Genomic DNA, 27,468 nt, shown 5'->3' with positions numbered 1-27,468 from the left:
TTTTCAAAGTATAGCACGAACCCAACTATGAAAAAGTACTTTATTTTTAAAGGGGAACTGCTGAAAAACAATATGATTATATTTCCTCTCATTAAAATAGCATGATCTATTATCTCTAATTATAGTCAGGGCCGTAATCCTCGTTGGCTGAGGAGGCTTGGGCCCCCAATTTTTTTTTAGTAATATAATTTATCAGCCCTATTAATAGTTCCATAGATACTCCAATATATCAGCCCCATCCTCCAATAACAGAACTGTGATTAGGGCATTGATGGTGTACACTATCAGGAGCATCGTCAGGATTAAATATTCTGGGGGAGGGCCCCTCTAACGCCCCTAACTATTTAATTCAATTCAAAGTATCACAATATATATTATGAAAGTATTAACATATTTTAAAACATTCGAATGGATTTAAATTGTAGGCGCAGCAAAGATATGATCCAAGAACAAAGCTCGAAGGTCATAATTCATTCCCTAAAATTACTTATGATTAAATAACTTTTTGAATGTTGGATTATTTTAACAAGTTTTTTATTTATTTTACATTTTTCTATACATGCGTTTTGTTTGATTTTTACTCCGCTTATCCTGGAAGAAGGATGTATGATTCTGCTTTGGTAGTACTTTTCCCATCGTAGACTCGTTTTGATTGGGTTCAAAAGATTCGGAAGATGTTTTCCTCTCATAAGGTCCAGGTATTCTTTCATCATATCTATATTTTAAAGCCATTTTCCTCTTCATTTCCTCCGTTGGAACCCATAAACGATTTGGACGCTCAGATTTCTTTATGAGAACGTGAGGAACGTCTGTGGTTCTTTTAGGTTCCTTTCTTAATAGTTGTCTCACCGGAGGTGGTGGACTCTGTGGAGCTTCCGAAAGTCTTTTGAGCCTAGCTCTTTCTTCTTCCTCTAACTTAAGGGCTAGTTGAGTCCATGGATTAGCCTCTCTAAGTAAATCATCAATTTCTTTTTCATCAAACTCTGGTGTAATCGTGGACGAGACGGAGCCTGTTTTTAGTTCTTTAGAGACACTCAAACTCTGAGCAATTTTCGATATTCTCTCGAGGGTTTTTTCCCAATTGGACATTTTGAAATGTTATTTAACTAAATTAGGTAATTCAATATTAGACGATTAGAATGAAAATGTAATGATTGGACAAGAGATGGAGGCTTAATATAGTAAGAATATCTTATTTTACACCTCTTTCTGAATTAATTAGTCTTTAAATGGTTATTTTTATCCCTCATACAGGAAATGTGTTGAATGATAAACACACAATGGGAATTGATCTATTTTAGAAGTATTTTGACCACCACTAGGAATGAAACTTTCAGAAATATAGGAACATAAGAAATGATTATGGATAATTATTAAAAATAAATATTCTTTTTTATTGGAGCCAAATTATTTGGGTTTAAAAAAAAGTTAAAACATACATTGGCGGTTTTTATATTATTAGTATGTTGTTTTATAAGCTTAATGTTGGTGGGTTAAAAATACATGACCATGATTATCAAAAGTCAATATCTTAGACGATTCAGTACTTTAAGTACTGAATAGATCGATCCAAACTGCAACCCGCGTCCAAACAAAATACTTGTATCCGTACTACCCAAAATTCTACTTCAGATCCACCATGCTAAGCAAAAATACGTAAGATGAATTGGAAGGTAAAGACGCCTGACATCCCTAATTGGCCTTATATGAGTAATGGGGATAATTTCAATGAATTGAACAACACAAATATATCCCACGTATCCCTTCCGATAAGCAAATGATCATTAAATAACGGCATATAATTAAGTAAGAATTCTTAATTAATACGTAATGTAAATAAAAAATAAAAAAAAGATATTGAATAATCTGTAATGCAAAAAATAATGAAGGGAACATTTGATTGAATTAAAACATCTACCTAAGCTTTTAAAATTGCATTTAGGCGAACAAATATGTATTAAGGAATACTCTCTTCTTAATCTATCACGTGTGGACTAGGTCTTATGGATCTCTCCTTTGTCATTTATTTTAACGGGAATGACTATTTTGGATAACAAATTAATACATGAAGAAGACTCAAGTTTTTAAATCCTAACATATATATATATTTGATTATTTCACTTATTATAATGGAGAGTAGTTTAAGGTCTTAACGGTTTGATATATTTCTTTTAGGTACATACATTGCATAAGTGTATGCTCTAAATAACCTCTCCTCGTATTAAGGTTCTTTTTATACATAAATAAGATTGACATACAAAGATTAAAACCCTTTTATTTGTTGTGTTTGTACAAGAATCAATTGATATATTATCATATAATGAGGCCTTTATTCTTGCTTTTAAGCCACTCCGAAGACGTTCATACTCTGAACTTTTGAAATAAGTTATTCATGTCCAGGGGGCGTACACAGGGGAGCTTGATTTTTGATATTTTTTTGAAAAAAAAGAAAAAAAAATCTTTGAAAAAAATTGTAAAAATCCATAACTATTCACAAAAGAATTCAAAAATGTATAGCCATTTACGGAAAATTAAATTTTTTGGAAAAAAAAATGTCAATAATTAAAATCATATATATTAAAGTTTTTATAAAACATTTCAAATACTATATTTTTTAGAAAACAATTTAAAAACCCATACCCATTCACAGAAAATTAATTTTATTTGAAATAAATTTGAAAAATTAAATTTTTTGAAAAAAATGACAAAAAATTTTATTGGTTATAAAAAAAATCCTTAATTGGGGGGGGGTGATGCAGCCTCTCCAACCCTCTCCCTGCAGACGCCCCTGATGTGCTCATGCATTGCTTCATTGCTAGCAATTCCATTAATATATTAATTACATGTTTGTTCGGACAATACGGCCCATTGTTGAGTCAATGGCGAGGATGAACGACTTAAGAAGTCGCCCATTTGTATTTAGAACAATTTTTATTGTAATATGAAGATTTTCCACCTTTGTCTTTTCTAAATACTTTGCAAAATAATGTGTAGTAGTGAAGTTAAATTAAAAAAAATCTGAAACTATTTACGTGAATTAAATTGAATGGTGAATACCTAATGATGAAAATCCAGTATAAAATGGGCATGTTGAAAATAAAAGAAGCCCAAAATTAACATGGTAATCCTGACAATTTACAGAATGTTTTGGTAGGAGAGAAATAATAACGCTTATGACGTTTCATTAGATCAGCGACAATCAGCCGTGACAAGGGAGGATGGAGAAAAGGATATAAACATTGACATTTGCTACTAGAATTATTCCAATATCGATCTTCAATTCTACTCTGAGTCCAACAAAGACTTACAATTATAACTTTGAAACAAATCCTCAGGCTTACACACCGATTTTTATCTTTCAATCTGGGTTTGAATATAATTGAATTTATATGGGAATAACGTTCAATACTCAGGAATTAAATAATAATAACAACTGCTAAGGAAAAGAACATTCATTCTTCAGACTAACAATTCCAAAAAAACGGGCCAGGTAAAAGATACACATGAATACCTGTAACACCCAAAATATAGGATTTTTATAGAAAATTTATGAGGATATTAACTTTGAGACTCCTCGGTCAGATTTAGAACGATATTTTGCTGAGAAATAGGTATCAGAGCGTGGATCAAAATTTAAGTCATTTTAACATCTAAACAATTTATTGTAAAAGTTAAAACTAAAGTGAGGTTTGCTTATTTGAATACTTCATCAACGTTTAAGAAAAAACTTTCAGATTAATTTGATAGAGTCTAATTTTTCTAGGGTCTAGTCTTGTTTTCGTAACTGATTTCAAGATCCAATTAGATTGACAAGAAAAAAGGACGATCTTGGACCAAGAAAATTTGTTTTTTTAAAGAAAAAATCCTAAAATTATTATTTTGGAAAAGAATTAAAAAATCCACAATTATTCAAAAAATAATAATCTTTTTGAATATTTTTTTCAAAAATCCAAATCTATTCTATTTATTTTTTAAGCCTCCCAGTACCCCAATTTGTACACGTACACCCATTTGAGAACCAAGTAATTTTAAATTTTCTGAAAAAAATTCGAAAATATACTGTTTTTCACAAAAATAAATTTTTTGGAATACAAAAATCAATTTCTATTGACAAAAATTTAAGTTTTTTGGGAAAAAAAAAATAATCTAAAACCACTGCTTTTCCTAGAAAATTAATTTTTTTAGGAAAAAATTGAAGTATACAAAAAAATTAAATATTAATTTTTTTGGAGTAAAATTTCAAATATTAAATTTTTGGGGAAAAATTAATAAATGTATATCTATTCACAGAAAATTAAATTTCAAATATTAAATTTATGGAAAAAAAAAATCAAATATTAAATTTAATTTTGTAAAAAATTATTTCTAAATTTCAAGTACCCCTGGAGGTCTTCCAAGTAGCCCAAGGGGTACATGCACCCCTTTTGTGAACCACTGTTCTAGAGTATACAAATTAATTAGTAAACTCTCCATTTCTTGTTTGTTTTTTTAAAATTTATTTTGTCTTAATGAAGTCCATATGCAAGACAATAAAATGTAAGTCCTAAATAGTTGCAGTCTCAGAATAATCCAGATTAAAACAGTCCTCTGTATATGTGAGAATCAATTACCCAAACTTTTTTGATTATTGCTGTACCTTTACAATACCCCTTCCGAATTTACTGTGTGGATATAAGAAGAAAAGATATATAAACAGAGAGATAGAGAGAAAAAGAAAAAGGATATGCTCCGAGGACTCCTTTGAATGTCTGTTCTTGGAATCCCTCACTCATTATGGGTATGCAACGAGTTCTCTTGTGTCCAAGAAGCTTGAAATAATTTATTAATACAGTTTGAGACATGAGGCTAAATGTTATACCAAATTGTACAATATATCTTTTCTTATTCTCCCTTTTCTCTCTCTTTGTTTCTATCTCATTTCTTCTTTTCTCTCTTTGTTTCTATCTCCTTTCTCTTATGTTTTTATCTCATTTCTCTCTTTGTTTCTATTTCATTTCTCTCTTTGTTTCTATCTCATTTCTTCTTTTCTCTCTTTGTTTCTATCTCTTCTTGCTGGGGCATACGAATACTTATGGACTTTTATTATGAGATCAATTCAAAAATGAGTTTTTTCCTTGAAATATTGTCATGGGCTTATCTTAAATTAATAACAATAAATGGCATATTCTGGAGAAGCTCTTTTTTTTAAAATTAAAGTTCATATTTTCACCAATCAAATTCAATACTTTAAAGCTTTTTGAATCAATTCGTCTTGAAGCTATGAACCTCTGAACCAAAAGCACATATTTTCCACTTTAAACAAAGATAGCTCGAGTTAAAAGTATGATGCAAACATTTTAAAAATAGTTTTAGATTTTTTTAACATTCAGCTTTAAAATATATTAATATAATTTATCCCTATCTTCAACACTGAGGGCTTCAAACAGCTTTGAAAACCTTAAAAATAACAAAAAACATGTTTGGCCTTTTTCTGAAGGCCACGAGGCTAAAAGAATCCCTTATCAAACTTTATTAAATAGAGCATATACTGTTTTTGTACCACAGCTGTTGCACAGTGTATTCAATTAGATTTATTTTGCATTTTATAAGGATTATGTTTTTTAATAATATCTCAATTCAAAGTATTTATCTAGAGGCAGTATATACAATTTATAATATTTATTAATAATTAATTGTTTGTATTTATTTTAAAAAGTTATTATCCGATTAAGTAGGTAGAAGAAAAATACTTAAACCTTGCATAAATCCTCGTTTTAGTAATTATATTTTACCAAAGAACATTGAAAGAACTTTTACAATTTACTTTATTTTATGAACAGTGGAACTGTTCAGTGTACACAAAATAGGAGAACAAATCCATGTCGTTACCTATACATATGGCTTCAAATATGTTTTACACATTAAGGTGAAGAGTGAAAAGACAAAAGAATTTAATCGACAATAGTCATAAATTGTATAAATACAAAGTGTCAAAGAGCTACACTTCTTGAACATGGTATGTAGATCCCTCTAATGCAAGGCGGTATTGACAGGTGTCACGATGATTAAAGATAAATTCGTCTTATCAATGGACTGACAGTCATTAAGTCCACTATTGTATTATATGGTATCCCCAGAACGTCAACAGTTTCCATGTATTTTTTTTGTCTGTATATGGTACGTGCATTGGTTTGTTTAACTCAAATTAAATACCTCTATGATTAAAAAAATCAGGTAGATCTGGAGATTGATGAAAAAGGTAAACCACCAGTTAGCTTAGGGCCATTTTTGGGATCTTTTTAAGGGAAAAGGTTGAGAGATGCAATGATAATTTGTATTTGGTATACAGGTGTAGGACTCAAAAATTAGAAAATTTTAATAATCATTTTCACTTCTCTAAATTTTTATTTTCCACCATTTTATGGCCAACTTTTGAAGCAAAAGTTGGCCATTCAACAATCTTCTACACTTATTATCCAATATGTCTCTCTCCATTCTGAATGGTAACTTCAATACGAGGACGAACAGAAGCACATCTGGCCTTCATGAAGTCCGAGCACAATTTGTTACCCTCATACGGGATCACGGTCTTCAGTGCATCGACATTCAGGCGAGAAGTCTTGTTCGTCTTGTCTTCCATCACCCACCAAACAGCCAAGTCTAGAGGGGTCATGTCGGGTGAGGACGTAGGCAAGAATTCTGCCGGGCAGAAGATAGCTGTGTTCTTTCTGCACCTTCTTGGACGTGTGTGTCGAGTACCATCTTGGGTAAACACATAGTTGTCCCTGGGAAACGTGCTCTTTAACAACGGCAAAACCTGGTGCCGAAGGATCAAGTTGTAGATGTATGTATTGACTTTCTCGTTGGACTTGTAGAGAGGCATCTTCCTGCTGTCGTACCCCACAACACCGAGTACTATGATCTGAGCTGGATGTTTGGTACTGAAGGTTCCTCAATCTCAGCCCTTGATTCAGCCAAGAGGTAATCATTTATCTTGCTCAGAACAGCGTCCACTGTGAAGATCTTCTTATTGGAGATCGACTTGTGCACGGATAGGAGATGACACACCCTCTGCCGTTTTACTTGTTGATTGGATATTTTTGATTTCAGAAAAAAAAAACATGCTTTTAGTACTTTTAGGCTAGACAGTCTCGAAGAAGATTCTAATTTTTGAATCCTCAGCCTGTATGTACATACACATGTAAAATACCATTTTAACGTGATTTTACTCTTCTTGAAATCGATCATCTAGAACAAGTTAAATTAACCAAATTTTATTGGAATTTAACAAGAATACGGTAGTATTCCAAAAATCGACTGTAGACAAAAAAGTAAAGTATAAATGTTAGTGTTAATTACAAAAAAATTGAGTATTTTCACGTGACTTCATGAATTTTGAAAGTAGGAGGGGGTGATTTTAGGCAAGCTATTATATGTATTTCATTGGTCTACAATTTGTCTTAAGAGCTGGAATTCAATGTACAAAATAAGGATTGTATTATTATGTATCTTTTGAAAAAAGAAACTTGAATGAAAAACTTTAAATTCAACAATATAACTTTAGCATTCAAACTTAGGTTAAATTAAGTAACATAACTTTAAAATTGAATCTTTTGAATCCCTTTACAAATAAAGAATGTTGTTAAAAAAGAGTCAGCTTCAAATAGCTATAGGGATAAAAAAAAACTCTTGGATGACTGGAACTTTGCATACATAACTTTTCCATTAAAATATAACAAAAGATAGAATTAAGATGTCACTCTAAATATTGGACACTCTAGTACACACGCTGAAATAAAAATTTAGACCTTTTATATGACCTTAAAACTGTACTTTATAGACTTAAAATGTTATGTTATATAACTATTGCTTTAAGCATATAAAGGCTATAATCATCACGACATTAATCTAGTTTCTTTTTATTACTATGGAAATATATTTAAAAACCGTATTTATGGGTGAATAATTAACTTTCGGTGTGGAAGTGAGCCAGTGGTTAGCCGGAAAATAAAAATTATTTTTGTAGAGTGCTTAAAAGATGCTCTTGCATCCGAAAAATTGGTCTAAAGTAGAATTTGATTTTAACACTACCCCTCCCTCTCTCTCTTATAAAAATATACCAATTTGAACGTGTGTGGGAATATTTTTTTTTTGGCCAACGGACAATTTATGTTTTATTCTTTGATATATGTTGTAGCATACTTTGATTCAATTTAACATGATATTATGAAAAAAAAGTATATGTCATATGGGTAAATTAATTAGTGTTATTTTGCAGAATAATATTATTCTATTAATTATATCATCAACTATGATCAGCTCCACAGCTCATCATAACGTGGTTCGAGCCTTACTGATACTTAAGTAAATTTTTGGGTAGGTGAGGAAAAAAAAAAGTAATCGGCCTATGAGTCTCATTCTTCATTTCCTTATTTACTCTTTAGACTATAATGTCCTCTAATTTTTATCCGAATATATTTGCAGAGGACAAATTATACGAGGCAAATGTCCCAAATTGTTCATTGGCAAATTACCCATATGGCAAATTGTCATTCGGTAATTTTTTTTCCATAAATAGTCCTAGAACCCAATGTTATATTAATTAAAATCATTTTAGTAGGTTAAGTTACACATCGTCGGACACATCAGACCGGGAGCTGGAGCAGCTAGTTTTTGCAAAAAAAAATCCATCAAAATGACACCTCAAGCTAAAACATCTGGTTTTAAGAATCTGTTGAGAATAAAATATTCCAGGCAAGGAACTATAGGTGTCAACTTTACAATTTCTAAATGTAGTCAAAAACATGATTTCAAGCCACTTACAATTTTTTTTTGAATATGACCATATGACTATATATTTTTTGACAGATTTGACAAATCTTATCTTGTAGATATTCCTCTCAGCTCTACATACTACACACACTCTGATATATGATTGAATAAACTATCTCTAGTATTTTAATGCTGAGTGCTCAATTATATTCTCATTTGTATTATCCTTATTATTATATAATAACTTTTAGGCATATTGGGAATATTTTATTTTGACTGAGTATTTTAGAACTCTTGATTACAAGTATTTAATGACTAGTAGAAAATTAATTACAAATTCTTACTGTTGAACATGACAATTGCTTTGAGAACCCTCCCTATTCAAGTATTCGGAGTGACCATACTTTCCCTTGACTCGTCTGATGATGTGATTGAATGGATAAGGAGATGACTTACAAACCTATTCACTGAAGGCGCCGAGTCCCCTTCACCCATTCGCAGAGAAATCACCGACATGGCTCAAGATTATGTGGATTTTTAAAGTGATATTCAGTCAAAGCTGTAATATCCTTCTTTAAGATGAGGAGGAGACTTTGTTCAAAGCAAGAGCATGTCACAACATTCAGGAGTGCCATGGCCTCAGCACAACCCTTCGGGGATTCATGACTGGGTCCTTAAAATTTAACAAATTATCACCTCTCTGATAATGATAAAAAAATAGAATTGAGTAAATATGGTAGTCTAGCTTCAAATGTTTTATTTTTATATAGAAATGCTTAAATTTGACAGTATTTATCAATTAATAAAGGGATACCACTCAAAGGTAATTTCCCGGGAAATGAGACACCATGATACCTACCTACCTTAATAAATGTTATACTTATGCTGTTATTGTGATGTCGTTGACATAATCCCAGTATCAACCAACTCAATACAGTACCACATAATAGAAGATCCCCAGGGGAGATATTTGGATTATGATTAAAATTAGGTTTATTCATATATATTTTTCTCATTTTTTGTGGTAGTCATAAGTTTGAAGGCTACAAAAGTAGAATGTATATACAATAATGGGAATTTGAAACTTTTATATATATATATATAGGTTCATTTTTGTGAGCTGTGTTCAAAAAATTATTTACGTTATCCCTTGATAACTGTATCCACTATATAAATCCCTAGGAAAATAAAGTAATACATATATATATTAATGTTGTACAATGAATGCCCAACCATTTTGAGTAGGACGACGACGTTGCAGCCTATTTACTGCTTCGCTGCTTACTCTTTACTCTTAATGATGGGTACAGATTAAATTTTAATTATAAAGCACTTTTTATTATTAAAAAATATGAGTGTCCGTGGGTTGAAATCCATTTTCAAAAAGTAAATGATATTTTTACAGCTACATGTCTGTAGGTATACATATAAATACATACATTTTGTGAATCACATCGAATATAATAATAAATAGATTACTCCAAAATATGAAATACTTAGCCAATATTATGGAATCATTGAAAAAAAATGGCCATCCTTTAAGATGAAAGAAACCATACATTTGTTAAGGTCTTTGTTAGGACCGTCCTCGTTGCAAAAAATCCAGAAGACTTCACCAGAAAGGTTGAGCAGGCTTGTGGTTTTTTCAACCTTCAATCAAAACACCTGGGACAAGGTTCAGGCTTGGAACATGTTTTATAATTTCAAAAGTGATTCATCTTTTACAAACTCCCTATGATGAAGAAATTGCCACACAGGTTCTGATGATGGAGATAACGTTTTTAAAATTAAATAATAAAAAAATAATCGGCGAAGATATTTCATAATCCCCTGAAATTAGGCGGCATTTTAGTCATGTCTTTTAAGGTTTTATGGAAATCGCTTATCTGGATAGGGCATCTTTGGACGAAAGACATTTCATGAGTGCTCATCTCTCAATGTTTTTAGATAACAAGTATCCAAATGAGCACTACAGAGATCTTAGATGGGTTCTGTAAAAGTTGACAACTTACTCGGAAAGGATGCAAAGACTATCACTTCTCTTTTGAGAAGTCCCATAGTGAAAAGATTCCTACTGGAGGTTCTCTCTTTGATATGTAGATCTGGACGAGTAGAGTCGATTTTGCAATACGGGAAACTCAATGACAAATCATGCTAATGATCTAGAAGTGTCTCACACTGAAGTTACTAAACAGTTGCAAAACATGGGAGTTAGTATTTGTTTATATTGGAAAGGGACACACTTACAAACAGCGGGAAACATACCCATTTCCAACGATGCAAGTAACCCGTATTATAGAAAGAAACCTTTATCCAAATCATTTAAGCTCTACTTACATAATCTCCATATATTTTAGAGCTGTAGACGTTTAAGTTCTCACTACATAGACGAATATGAATTTTTACTTTTAAATGCCTTCATACCAAGTGGTCCATTAAAATCTGAACATTTTGAATTTTAAAATTCAACAACGTAGAGTTAGTCAATTAACAATAGAATTTTAACAAAATTAATACTACAAATAGATGGATGTCTGAGCTTTAGGTATTAATTATTAATGTAGCCGCCCTTAGTGGGTATGATGTCTTCTAGGCTGGTACGGAAGGCCTGTCATCAAAGAAGGAAATTTCATTTGTTAGCATTTGTTTTTAGTTCTTAATTCTTGAGTAGTGAACATTCTTTTCTAAATAGATTAAATTATACTCAAAACCTGATGAAACATTCGTGTATGCTCATAAAAGATGGAATGTAGCCCTGAGGATTTGTTGCGTGCGTAGTTATTATTGAAAGTCCTTGTTGAACTCAGAGTAGAATGGAGGATCGGCATCCCAGTAATTCTACTAGCAAATGTCTTTGTTTATTTCTTTCTCTCCTTCCTCTCTTGTCACAGCTGATTGTAGCTGATCTAATGAAACGTCCTAAACGTTATTCTTTCTCTCTTCCGCACGGCGTTACCTCACTAACACAAAAACAGCTTGTTTATTTTGTTGTCAGATGGCAATTCCCTCATCTCCCATGATAGGTCATGGCTATTTAATAATTTATTATTTTTGGATAATTAAAAAAAGAGTAAAAAGTTATTCTATACTTATTTTCTATAGGACATGAATACAATTTCTTGTTGATCCCTCATCGTTTATAAAATATATTGGCCATTTTATTATTTATATGAATAAATTTTGTCTATCATACACAAATACAAAGAAATACTACCATTTTAATAAACTATAACTAAGCAATATATAAATAAAGTTTCGAATAAAATACAAATATATTTATTTGGCTTCCTACCAGATGATTTTGGGCATTTTCTGTTACTTTTTGGATTCAAGGTTGTGTTATACAATAAAGATAACGACGTGTCCATAACATTCTTGAAATTGTTGGTGTTGCCATCTTGGGAAGAGTAATTCCAATTACAATATTTATTTAATCTTTCAAGCCGAAAATTAAATAGTAGTTCGCCAACTATGTATTGAATTCTCCAAAACTGTGGAAGTATTCTAGATTTAATGGCGTAGAATTGTTCACAACAAATGATATTTCAATATCAACCAATCATCGTTCAATACACAATTACTATGGAACAAGGGATGTTGCAAAGTTAATGGATATACAAGCGATCGCGGCACTAGAATTTTTAATTGGATGATTCGTCATCCTACCGACTGTTGGGCAAGGTAGACAGATTTGGACAAAATATACTAACAATCATAGTCTATGACGTCACTAGAATTTTCAATATGATATGTCGTATCGAATGCTTTGGTGAGAAAGACAGATTTTGACCGAACAAACAATCACTCATTCACTATGACGTCAATATTAAAAAGCATGGTGGAAGTCAAACATAGGGCGTACATGAGTTATTGTTGAAAAAAATCCAAAAATTGAAATTTTTTTGGAAAATTATTTTTTAAATGTTATTTTTTTTAAATTCAAAAATTAAATTTTAATCATACAATTTTCAAAAATTAATTTTTTAGTGGAAAATATCAAAAATTCATAACTATTTACGAAAAAACAATTCAAAATTTAAATTTAAAAATTAAATTATGTAGTACAAAACAAAAATTCTCAATGGGAGGGGGGCTACAGGCCCTCCGGTCCACTCCTTGTGGACGCCCTAGACTCAAACGAGTTGTTCATGTCTTTGAGATACCGTTGCAAAAACAATTGTTATTGTTTTTCGCAACATGCAACAGTAAAGAAGAAAGACCTAAAATCAGTTGATAGCAAATTATTCCGATCTGTTCTTCATAATAGTAAAAAGTAGTTCATAGCTTAACGACCGTTAATTCCAATACAATTAATCAATGAAGATAACACTAGTAAGTATAAAAGGAAGATGATAAAAAAAATACTGTATACTTTCTTGTGATAGAGGGATGACCATTTTGTATTAAAAATGAAATATTCATATCCATCTCTGAAACTTTCCATAGAATCAAAATGGCATTATCTTTAGAGAGCTATTATGAGGTTTTTTTATGCATTAATTCAATAAATTTGAAGTAGCAATTAACAAAATTATTTATGATATAATAAATAAATAAGATTTCCGTTCTTTTATAATCTTATGAGAGTCTTTCTTTTTCCACCCTAAGACTTCTAAAGTAGGTGAAGATGGAGATGATTCTATGGGGAGAATGTATGAGGAAAAAGAAGTAAAGATAGAGATAAAATAAAGGAGAAAAGCATTTCAATATGTACATACAATCATAGATCTTCAATGAATGGAGAATTATCTTGTGGGAAAGAATTAAGAAAACGAAAATAGGTCGAAATCATTATTATAGGTAGGTGGGTAAAAGAGGGAAGTAAGTTTTTACTTTCCATGTAATTCCAATGTCTTTATTGGTTTTTTATCCCTCTAAAGGGTTCGCGTGATTGTAAATGAATCAGCAATTTTTCTGTATCTACTATGAATATAGAAACGACTACAACTTGTGCATATAAATCTATTGGTTATGAGAGAAAAATAAAGGTCAAACACAAATGATATACAATACACATAGCAAAGTAGAATTTAAAAAAGTATAATTTGGTAGAATAACCAAAAGCATTTAATAATTAATCTAATAAAACTATCTTTATATAACATTTTCAAGTGGCATCCTTGTTCTGAAAATCAGTCCTCTTGAATTACTACCTAGTATTTAGATGTCACAGTTGGACCAACCAACATAAGGGATAGGTCTTTTACCGATGTCAAAAATATTTCACTCTGTATTATATGTATTAAAGATAACTTATTAGAAAATATTAATAGAACAGAATTTTGTTCCTTCTCTTCACGACCAATATTAACAGTCGAAGCTTGCCTTATCATTTTGTTAGGAACAACTTCTAATGCAATGAATGCAGGGATCGGAGGCTGAGTTAATTACTTTTAAAATCTTGCCAGATTTTCTCCGTGTTCTATGGGATAGAAAGAAGTTATCCAACAGGGGGCTCCCGTCTGATATATATTGACCTATATCAAGTAATCCCTGCATTACTAAGGAACTCACTCCTACTGTTCAGTCCAGGATTATAATTAAGTGGGTGTTTTTTTAACTTAGTAAAGGGAGGATATCCCCCATGAAAGAACTCCATATTGAGCAAATCTCCCGTCTTTTAAACACTTCAAACATTTCAGATGAACCTATACAGATCCGTTCAGCAAATTGAAAACCAATCCGTTGGTAGAATTTTATTTTGATCTTCATTGCCAAAAATCACCGGAGCTTCTGAGTCGTTTTAATCACGAAAGATTCAGCACCTTACACATACCTTCTATGTGTGTAAAATCAGACCCTAGTGAGTTCTTGGGGCAGTAATCCTTGACTTTCAAATGTATGCTCTTGCATGCCCCATACTAATTTTCTCCTTAATTTATATATGTTCTCACATATCCTCTTTAAGAAAGGCACGTATCTCACTAGATGGAATGTTTTTGGGAGAATATTGATATCCCAGGCCTTCAATTTTTCATATCTAGTGAGTGGGGTATTACTGTAAAATCTGACACTTTCTGTATAATAGATAAAAATTATAATTCATTTCTTCTCTCAGCATCGACACTGCAGCTAAAAACTTTAATACTTAGAGGTGAGAAAGACAAAACATAACTCACAAAGACCAACATATGTCTTAAGATAGTCGTCACATTTGGATAAGATCCTATTCTTCTCGATGTTGATGGAGAAAACCGATTTTTTTTTTTGCGAAATCCTGAATGACTTAAATGGCTTGGGAGATGCCCGCTTTCCCCCCTGTTATAAATAAGTCAAGATCGTCCGCATATAATAAGCACTTCAGTGACTTTTCATTTATTTTCAAACTTTCAAGGCTGGAGTTGCAATTAATAATCTCGTTCAATCTATTCATTGTGATCTGAAAGAGGGATGGTGATAGCAAATAGGATTTTTTTTTTTAATGTTTAATCATCAAAAAGGATGTTATGTTATTAATTTATAGATACAAAAAATCAATAGGCCTTGAAATGGTAATGATTGAAGCTAAAAATAGTAACGACATGCTCAAATTTTAAAATTTTAGTCAATGGATACAATTACATTCACTATCAAATTATCCATGTTGGATTTGAAGTTAGCTTAAGGTACAAAACCTTGAGGAAATACAATCTCAACGATAATTGGATTAAGTATTTTGATACAGATATACATATCTAGGTGGTGGAATGATATCACTCAGTAGTGCATGCAACTGTAATAAGAGTTGTAATGAGTATGGGCTAGGGGGCTATTAGAGATGCAAGTGCCTTAAGGACTGACGTCTTTATAACTCTAAAATTAGCTTAAAGTTTATCTGCACATAATAGAGATTCGGTGGCACAAAAGAGAAGGAATAGTCCTTGAAAGATATAGAAATCCAATTTTCAAATTATCTATTGATATATACGTACAAATATTTTTAATGGACTCGTATCTTCAACCCTTTCCCTCATCCCAAAAGACCCTTATTCTCGACTCAGCTTGTATTAAAAATAAAAAGAGTTAATCATCTGAGTGAGTTTTCTAATATTAATAGCATATTATTGACCGTCCTGAGAAATTCTATATTAATAAATTCTCATCTATCAAAAAGAAACGCTTTCAATCTCGTAATTTGATGGATGTAGGAGTACATACATAGGTAGATGATGGAATGGTCCCACTATTCTTAGTCATAACTCATAGATTTAGACTATTAACATTGCCATAGATGAAGATAATATTACAATGGATTATATGATTTCCTTTTCCAAAGCTTGTATCATTATTCTTGAAGTGAGAACATTGATATAACTTATGAGCATAAAGGAATCTCTTGTTCGTGAAAGATGAAAAGTGGATTTGTTATAAGTGTATTGGACCTTGATGGACTCGAAGTAGAATTGAGGATCAACGTTGGAGTAATTTCTGCCTATATCATTGCTAAATATGGAGTGGGGTATCTATCCATTTCCTTCATCTCATAGATGCTTGCAGCTAATTTATTAAATCGTCACGACAGCTGAGCTGTTTTTCTCCCAAAGATTCTTCAAATTCTCAGGGTGACGTCATTAATTTTTGGTTTTCTTTTTAACATCCTGGCGGATAATTAATAATTTTCATTTAATAAAAATAATTAATTATGAAAATCTGGAGTATTTTTTAGCTGGCCCGTTTTTTTCTTCTTCTTAGAATTGTTAGTCTGAAAAAGGAATTTTCTTTTCTTTGGCAATTTTCATTATTATTTAATTCCTCAATTGTGAACATCCTTTCCCCAATAGATTAAATTACATATATTCACAACCTAATTGAACGTTCGTGTGTGCTCATAAAAGACGAAGCGTAACACTGAGGACTTGTTCAAGAATTATAATTGTAACACCTTGGTGGACTCAGAGTAAAAATTTTCAAATTGTCAGGGTCAACATAATGATATTCGTTTTTTGGGGTTTTTAACATGCCCATTCTTTACTGGATTCCCATCTATGAATATTATTATCCTCAGCATAAAATGAGACACGAATTTATTTATTGAGAACACCAAAACAGTATACCCTCGACTTACGAACAACAAACATATGGGTGAAGTGCTTTTAAAACCAAAACGGATTATTATATCAGTGTTTTAGCAGCAGAATAAGAGATTCAAAAACTACATACTACATATTGTGTTTGCATAAAAACACCTTACAACTCTGCAAAAGGCATTTTCATGCCTTGTTGATATTTATTTCCATTTAAAGGAAAGTTACGTAAATCTCAATTTATGTTAATTTCATTCTGAGGATAAGCATAGGAAACTTTTTCATTCACAAAAAAGTTATATACAAACATTAAAATGGAAGGGGTATCCTGTCTTACATGCAATAAGAATCAAACCTGCTTGTTCTATTTATTATAAAAATGTGTTGGGGGAAAAACTGATTAATTCTTATTTAATCATTCAAAAATACTTTGAAAGAAATCCATATGTATAAATAATATGTAAAATGCTCGTAAAGTGGGGTATTCGTGTCTATGTATACCTAAAAAGTGGTAAATATATAAATCATTCATCCTAATACTTTTAAGATGTGTGCCTAGAAATTGAGGTTAGGTTGTATTGAGTACATGGTTAAATAAATATAAGCGTATGAATTTGATGACTTTAATTAACTGAGTTGACAAGTTGCTTATACATATGTCTTGCATTAGTATACCACATATTCAAATGAGGTAAATGATACATTTATTTGATAGATTTATTAATTACTTTTATAATTTTGTCAATATTTATTTGAGTACAATAGGTTTTTTAATTCACTTTCACTCGTCTTTTTAAATTATACTTTGTCCCTCAAATGAAAAGAAAAGATAATCATTTTCTAGTGACTTTTAAATATATTTACTTTTCTTTTCTCCTATGTTTGTTTTTTTCTCAAAAAAAAACAACTATCAAATACAAAATGAGCTGAAAAGAACTTCTTTCCTACACATTTTTAAAGAAAACATTTCCATCATTTTGCATGAAAGGAGAAGCCTTGTATGGGATTCCAAGATATTACATTCATAATAATTCCTACACTGTCATCTCATAAATGACTTTAATCATCCAAGTCCTATTTTAACGCCCCTCAGCATGGCATTAACGAAGAAAATAATGAGAGTAAAAGATATTTGCTCTCATATACATATGTGGGTATTTACATGGTGGAACTCTTATTTTTAATTGCAAAAAAAAGTGTATATATTCGCAATAAATATTTATTGTTTGTACACGCCCACAACTTTATAGACTGTTTTTCAACAAATTGACATTATATATAATTATTATTGCATAAAATATGACTTGGAACGCGTGAGAGACTTTTTGTAGCGAGGAAAAAATGCGTCTATTAAAAGCATTCATATTTCCTGCTCATATTTACGAAAGAAACATATTAACTCATCGTTTGTTCTGTCAAAGATGCTGTCGAAAAGAAGTGTGTTAGTAACAACTCTGTATTTGACTAATAGAGAGAAGGAATAATATCTTTACTATCTAGACGTTTCAATATGTCTTTAGCCGAACACTTTTACCCCATTCGTTCACTTTTTTCTTCAAATCTCTTTACAGATTGAAATTTAGTATTTTGAAGTAAAGGGTTGCTAAACCCTAGAACCTTATATATGTTACATTTCAAACAAATGCAGATATAGGAATAAATTACTTGTTGAACGACAATTTTACTACTTGAGTAGTAGCTTACTATTCCATATGGTATCACTCATTCAATCAGCATCTTACATAATTATTTACATTGTAAGGAATGGCGGTAAAGCTCAGATGCATCTTACTCCACTAATTCGGCTAGTTACTCCAGTTCTAGGTAAGCTATGGAATACAAAAATGATGTTAATATGCAATAGTATTTAACTTTTTTAGCCTAAACTTCTAAATTGGTAGATATATGTGGACATCTTTATCATCGATGTATCGAGCATAGTTAGAGTTCTAAGGTTTTCTATTCTTCTTTGATCTTTCCCTCCTTTAGAGACTAAAATCAGTTTTCCATTCGTTATGTGTCTCTCCATGTGTCCATTTTTGATGCAATCATAATGAACATTTTACTGTACCATATTTTTGGTAACACTCCATAGGAGAGCCGTCCGGACCCGGTGCTGTATTTTCCTATTTGTAATTCATGATGTACTTTGAAATTTCAAACTCAGTTATCCCGTCTTTGAGTGAATACCAATGAAACAGTGATATTTGTGACAAATTTATGGGTTCCATTCCATCAATGTTTTGAATCTATTGCTGTGACACAACTTCCCAATATTTATTAATTATTATTTGTATTTATAAATCTACTATTGCTATTTTATTATTACAAGGAAGAGTCCTACACTTTTTTCATCCTACGACATGATCAATCTCTTTTTTGATTATTTGATTAATTGGGTGTTGTAAATTAATATTGGAAGCGCGGATAATAATATATTTGGAGGAATACATAAAATTTTATAAAGGGAAATACAATAGATAATAATTGATCATTAATCCACAGTCAAGTACCTTCATTTTTGATTTTAGCGTGTTTTTTTTGACTAATTTATTCAAATACTTTTCCACATTTAGCACAATACATCAACAAATTCAATGTAGTCATTCTTGGCTCTTATGAGTATACCCATACTTTCAAAAATTCTTATATATTTTTGTCAGCTGTCGACTTGTTCCTCATTAGTGTCCTGACGACTTATTTTTTTAAACTCTAATCGAATCTTGTTAAACAGCGAACATATCCCACTACAAATGTGATTATATAAATGCATAGACTGATTTTACTTACGTCAAAAATGTATAATCAATTGGAAAATACACCATGTTGGAACCATATACGGTTTGCATAATAAGTAGTGAACAAAATGTACAGATTTCTCAAAAAAAAACCAAATATATATATATATATAGGGTGCGGTTTTACAATTCAGATTTTTTTAGAACTGGGTTTTCATGAGAACTCTTAGTTTTACAGCTTTAAAAACTAGTTTATCAGGTTCAACAGACCATTTTCTATAAGTTCTATTTACAAAGCATTGAAAATGTCCTTCGAGTACGACCGTCGTGCAGCGATCATTGTCGCCCTCCGTGCAGGCCGTGCCCCCAAAGAGATCATCGACTTTCTCAAGTGATCCTCTGCCACTGTGTATTAAGTCGCAAAGGAGTTCATGGAGTTTGGAGGGATGGAAGCACCAGCAAGAAGAAGGCAGATCGATCTGCGTACAAAATTGGCTTTCGGACAATTTGGAGATGATCTGGTCTATGGAATTGTGACCCCCTAGCTCCCCAGACTGCAATCTTTTGGACTATTTCGTACGGAGTCTTGGAGAGGGAGCCCAACAAGCGTGCTCACAATAATTTGGTTTCTCTGAGAGCCTCCATTATTGAGGCAGTGAACAATATGAATAAAGATCACCTGATCAAGGGGTGCAGCCGGTTCTGCTGAAGGATCCCTACGTTTGTATAGAAATTGATTTCTATATATATCAACTAATTTTAGAAATAAAAAGTTTTATGTCCTGGTTTTGAAAATCCTTAATTGTGAAACCGCACCCTGTACATATTAATAAACTTCAATTAGGAGCTTTAACATGTTGATTGTATTTTTTGCCACATGTGAAACACATGCATTTTGAATAACCTTTTAAAATAGGTTCATAAAATACATAAAGCTTATTACATATTAGTTTAAAATGTTTCATACTTGGTTGGTCATGTAATTTTATAAAGTTCGTGTTCATCACTATCTCATTGAATTTTATGTAAATTAGTTTTAAAGTCCCAAGAGATCAAATTAAGTTGGAAGTTTAACGTGGTTGCACTTGTCTGCTAGATAGTAATGCCGCATAAAAAGATGCCCCAATCCAAATAGAAAAAAACTAAAATGTTCTATAGATTTACTGATATAATTGATGCTAGAAGTATGCCATGCATTATTATCCGTCTAAGAAATTTGGAGAATTTTATTAGTATTCTTCATATGTGTAATTATAAAGTCAAGTAAAGTCAATTTGTAAACGCAGATGGTTTTAATTTTGTAGCATTGATTCATGATATTCAAAACTCTTGTGTAGATTATCTAGAACACATAAATTTCCAAAATGTAAATTCTATGTATGTTAAGGAAGTATTAGTGATGTATCCTATTAAAAAACGCAATTACAATATATAAATAAAAAATCCAACATCTTTTAATACAGGGGTCGCCAGACAAAGACTTACACGCCACATCCGGCCCCACATGCCCTTTCGATGGACCTCTAAGTTATTTTCCCCTCTTACTATATAAACTGGCCCTTTGGAGTTGATGGATTGTTGAAATTATTTTGAATTGAACGAATGAGTGCAGTTGATTTATTTCATATCATAAAATATACTTATATTTTTTAAACACAGTAAGATTCAGATAATATTATTATAGTTGAATATTAGAAATACTAAATTGAAACACCTTGCTAGGGTATATTAGAAGTTGCTCCTCTAAATGCTGATCAGATATCTTTATCTCTTTGGATTTATTTTCCTTGGCTGAAGAGCTGTTCCGCCGGTGCTGAGGTTGGAGTGACGGTGTTATGTTCAATAAAAACCTTTCTGATCATTTTGTAGCCACTGTCAACCAAAAATAGATTTACTTCATCGTTTGGCTGATCTTCCATATCAGATTCAATACAGAGGAATCCACTTTTAGCGTATTCCTTGATGTCTTGGGTCTCCAAGGCATCATCCATTGAAGTTGTCTCTTCTATTAAGTACCTTTTTGTCAGATCTTTCTGATTAGAGTTGAATTCAGTTGATGACCATTTTTCAACCATTTGTCATATTTTTATGGGAAAAAGTATTTATTAGATTTAAATAGCCAAATATATATATTTATGTAAAAAGATCGTGCCTGTGAAATTTATAAAGGTATACATTCGATTATTTAAATCTAATAAATGGATGTTTTTCATCAAAATATAACAAATGGCCTCTTGAGCGTATGTTATGTTTCTGTAGTAATTTCTTCTAACTCATTTGTAGCGGGCGCGCTTGAGCCTACGGTAGTATTATATCAATGGTTACTCTAAGCTGCTGTTTATGACAGTTCTCTAATATTTCATGCACTTACATAAGTTCTCTGAGTGCACTCCATTTATTTAGTTCTCTATTTTTAATATTAGAAAACTACTAGAACATGGGCTCTTGTGGAGTTAAAATTACATTTAGAGATTTATTTTGAGTTTTTAGGTAGTGAATCATGGGAATACTCTCATTCAGTGAAGAAAGCAATGATCACAAGAACCTATATATTCAGTGTCTCTACTCACCAAGTTTTTTTAATGAAGGAAATAGGATAAAATTTGATAATTCTTCTCTCTCTGGATGTGTGTGTAAAAACAAATTTCCCTGCAAATTTCCACTTAATTACTTCTCATGCCTTTGCGTTATTCAAATTATTTTATTTATTTACAGAACTGTTGTCAAGTCCGTAGAATATACAAAGTATTTAAATATTGGGACGTTTAATGTACTGCCAAACATCTCAAATAAAGTCATAAACACTCTATAGTTGTGAGAAAATAAATATATCGGGGGAAATCAAAGTATTTTGCAAAACAATCATATACAATTGGATTAAAGAAGATATTGAAAAATAGGGATCTGAGATAAGTTTATTCTACAATATATATGTAAATCAACGATGAACGATTTAAAAGTGCATTTTTTGTAGTTCATTGTTCATTCTTTTTTTATTCGTTCCTCGTTTATCGTTCACGAACGATTTTTAAACGATGAAGGATTATCACTTTTGAACGATTATCAACAAGCCTGTATATATATATATAACTAAAACACAACAGATGAAATAGTAAGAAAATACAAATGGGAATTGTCTGTCATATAGTATTATTTAAAATAATAGAAGTCATTTGAATCTACCAAAAAACTTTGTTCCAATTTTCTTCAATTTGAAATCCCCCCTCAACTATGAATCTATATTTCTACATATATAATTTATTCTGTACTCTATAAAAGCCTATGGATACTGTAATCATCATTATGTACTTATAATGGACTTGAATTGAAGTCTGAGTACTCTAAGGTTGAGAGATGCTTTGTAGATTATTACCACATACATGTGTCAGAGATATTTTTTTATTTAATATCAATGTCTAGATATTTAGTATATAAAATAATAAGGTAGTGTTTTATGACTTCATACTGTAACCTTTTAAAAGATTTTTTTTCATAACTAATGCCCCCCTTGTTATATACACATATGTACACTTAAAACTTTTTTATTATCTCAAAACGCCCATGAATCCAGGTTATGAAATCCATTTTTATACAATATTTATATGTATGTAAAAGGTAAAATTAATATTTCATTTTTCATTAGACACTGAGTGTTAATTACGTACATTCAACGTCACACTCATAGAATTAGAAATACAGGTCTCATTTATGTACCTATATTGTAGTATATGCCGGGTCGTTTGCACCAATATTACATTATTATTTTTATTTTTTTGGGCTTGGTTTTTGAATTTTTTTTTTTTTTTTCAAAAATTCCAAATATTAAAATTCCAATTTCAAATGTTAAATTTTTTCGAAAAAAATTTCAAAATCCACAGTAACTTACAGAATATTACTTTTTTTGTCAAAAATCCACTGTTATTCACTGTTAATATTGAATTTTTTGGAAAAATATTGTAAAAAACCCCAGTTATTCGCATAAAATTATATCTTTTTGAAAAAAAATTCAAAAATTAAATTTCAAGAATTAAATTTTTTGGAAAAAAAATTTAAAAAAGTTATATCTACTCTCGAAAAGATAATTTTTGGGAAAACGTTTATAAATTCACAGCTTTTCACAAAAAAATGTTAACTTTTTTGAAGAAAAATTTCAAAAATTTATAGTTTTTCACAGAAAAGTTTCAAAAATTTATAGTTAAACACAGAAAAATATCAAAAATTTATAGTGATTCACATAAAATTAAATGTTTTGAAAAATTAAATTAAATTAAAAAAAAAATCAAATATTAAATTTTCTAGTAAAAATCAAAAATTCCCTTTTCTTTACGTAGGAGGATTCAAATGAGTTTATATGAATAATACATAATAACGACCCAAGATGGTCTTTAAGTATTACTGTAAGTACTTCATGTACCTACACACCTTGGTAACTACAAGATGCTTGAAGAGGGGTACTCATCCTTTATGTTATGTAAGAGTCTTTTTAGATCATAATTATCACCATGCCTTTGTCTTGGAACTTGTACACATGTTAGTATTTATGTTGGGATTTTCTATGAGCTGGAGTTGGTAAAGTATTTCACTGAAACAGAAATTTACAATTTATTTTATTCTCAGCCGTGAATGTTTCAACTTATTTTCTTCTAATCCATACTCTAGGCTTTGATTGGTTGAATTATTTCTTTTTGATTAATAAACAATTCCCAATAATTATTGAATTATAATTTCATAGTTAGGAAGAATTGGCTAACTAATAATTGGCTTTGAGTATTTTCTCTGTTTAATTTCCGCTGAAAGGTTGCGTGATATAATAAAAGAAACGACGGAGTATGTGTCCCAAACTTTAGTTGCATCCTGCTAGCTTGGTCTAAAGACAAAAGCCGTCTTCCGGGGGAAAAAAACTTTGGTTAATGACATAATTATCATTTATAGTATACGGGTTGGTCCAGATAAATTGGAAAAATCTTTTAAGACTTATAACGAACGAACTAGATGGACTAGGACCATATTTTTTTATATTATTTGACAGATACATTTAATCAAATTTAATTAATTATTCATAGGAAAAACTGCCTCTCTTAATAGCCTCGGCCACGTGGCAACGGAAGCGATGGTAACGAAATTACTTTTTCCACAACATAATATTTATTCACTCTTATGATGAAAACTACGAATTGATTCGATCAGTTTGTATCCTGTTATTATAGTTTTTCAATTTTTTTAAATAAAATCAACCATTTACTATATATTTTAAAGTACTAACATTACTGGGAGTGTGCTTACAGTAGAAATTAATTTTTGTACACATCGTATATAAATTTTTGAATAACAGAACTGGATTTAAGACACAAGGGAAATGTTCTTTTACAACATTTCATAGCACCTATTGAATTTTTGATATCACATGGTAATTTGAAGGACCATAGAATGAGGAGGACATTAAATAGTTTTTCCTCATTACAAGGTTCTCGTAGGGATTGTGTCAGTCCTAGAAAGAACCTGTACTAGACTATGAAAAAATTACACTATCTAATAAAAAATAAATCTTCTTGACTAAAACAAACACATATTTATATTTTATGCATTAATAATCATAGCACCTTCTATTGATATTCAATCTCAGTTAAACAAACACATACTTAATATGACATATGTGGGATTAAGAAGAAGTTATTTTTATAAATGTGTTTTAATTTCCATGGTTTTTTGGACTCCACCAAAAAAAAAACATCCAAATTTGCAAAGACTTTTATATATATAAAAAAAAAGCTTATCGGGCACTACTTATGTAAGGTGTATTTAGTTTACTGGAACCCAACGTTTTACATATGGCTAGATGCGTCGTCATACTTATTAATTTATAAACAATAGAGAAACATTATAACTAATAGGCCATAATGGTAGGCCCATGATATAATGAATGATGGAAGTATGCAATGTGCAAACTCATAGTGATTACGCAATCAATTCATATTTATACATACAGGGTCTTTCAAACAAATCCGAACCATCTTTAACTACATCCAGTACAATAAAAAAAACATTTAAACGGTTATTTCAATTTTAAAATGATATTTTGAGGGTTGGTTTTATGTTAGTTGTGCAATTTTTAATTCAAAACAAATATTTATGATGAAGGAAATCCGGAGGAACACCACAATCGAATTGGCTTGCGTGGGACACAGACTATCATATGCCCGAGTATCCAAAGAAAACAGTCTATGACGTCTGCAATCTCGGAAAGGGGGAGGGGGAATATTAGGGAAAAACCTTCAAGTCCCAGAGTGATAAAAAAAACACTCCCAAATTCCTCGTAGGCCTGAAACAGTCCGTAAAGGCATATCCTGGGACTCCAATTAACGTTCTTGCCAAAAACGGAAGGTAAGTCATGGAACAGTCTTCCCATTGTAGAGCAATGCTGAACAATTTGAAGTCCCATGGTAACCGAATTATCTTTTATTCTGATGAGAAAAAATGGACTGTCGACAACCCACACCATCCAGAATGACAGATGGTTGGCCAAATACAAAGATAATATCTTCCTTGTTTTTAAAACCAAGTTTTCGGACAGCACCTTGAGGTAATTGGGAACAACGAAAGTGTCATACCCCCATCTTCTTTGAGGCAAAAGAGAGGGTGAGTGCCAATAGGTACTGTGAACTCCTGTCTGACTTAGTGATGCATCGGATGAAAACTAAGGCCATTCATCAAGTACTGGGATATAGTCTCCTCTGCAGACGTGTTCAAGTCCTACAAATCCTTTAGAGATCGTATCGAGGGAAAGATTGGCAAAGACACATTGAATGATTTTTCTTTTATATTATTATAACTTGAAAATAAAATTTCAAACCTTCCCTTATTGATCAGGATGCAGTTCAAGTTAGTCCGGATTTACGAGAGAAACCCTGTCGATTGTACAAGCATTCATTAGTAATGAGGAACACAAGGTTTTTTTTGCTCATATTCCATTGCCCACATCTTTATTTGTGGTGGGTCAAGTTAAAAGTATGTGTGGGAGGGGGGTTATAATTAAAATTATTAGTAATCGTGCAACTGTTTTGCAGTCTATGGGGGGAGGGAAATGGAGCACAGATTCTCATTTATTATTAGAAGGGAGCTCGTTCCCTCATATTTTGAAAACCCCAGGTCTAGACTCTCGAACGAAAAAGATTTATTTCTTTACAATACGAGTATTCAAAAAGAATAGCTTTTTTTCTTTAATTGAGATTGAAAGAATTTTGCTACGTGTCCAATAATATTTATGATTAATATAGAAAGGAACTATTATAACTAATTTATACACCATTTTTGAGAAAAATAATCCTAGCCTACATTTATGTTTACGGGACACATACTTATAGAGTTTGAATAAGAAACAACAGAGGTGCATGCCATTCGTCAAATATGTCTAACCTCTGTTAAAATCCTTAAGATATAAGCATATATTTTAGTGATACGTGGGATACCCTCCTGTCGAGTCGGGTATTGTACTTCACAATTATTCATTATATAGTTATGTTATAGGTTTGATAATTGTAAATAGTGTGGCACATCTCTAAATTAATCATGTCAAGACAAATGTAAATAATAACAATGATATTCAGGTAATATATAATATATCACATGGCGCAGTTAGTAAGGAAGACACATATTGATTTTTTTAATAATTTAATAATAAACAAAATAACAATAATTATGGTTGAAGATGAAGAGAAGAAATCAAGGATGGACGACCAAACGTCCGAATTTGTCAAGACTCTTCATCAGAAGATTGGACAAGGATGTCATCAGATTGTAATGTCCATAGGGAGTCTTAATAAAATAAGTAATGAGATTAGATGTATCCCAATTCAAGATCAAGGTATTCTAGCTAAAGTAGCTGTTTTTAAGCACGTACTTAGTGAGGTTGCCTCTAAATCAAATAAATGCAAGGACCTCATAGAAGAGTGTGCAAAATGGGAGGATTTGTCAATAAA

Source organism: Lepeophtheirus salmonis, chromosome 1 (assembly GCF_016086655.4).
Source record: "Lepeophtheirus salmonis chromosome 1, UVic_Lsal_1.4, whole genome shotgun sequence".
Taxonomy (NCBI): Eukaryota; Metazoa; Arthropoda; class Copepoda; order Siphonostomatoida; family Caligidae; genus Lepeophtheirus; species Lepeophtheirus salmonis.
The sequence above is the reverse complement of the archived record's forward strand: the minus strand, read 5'-3'. Positions refer to the sequence as shown.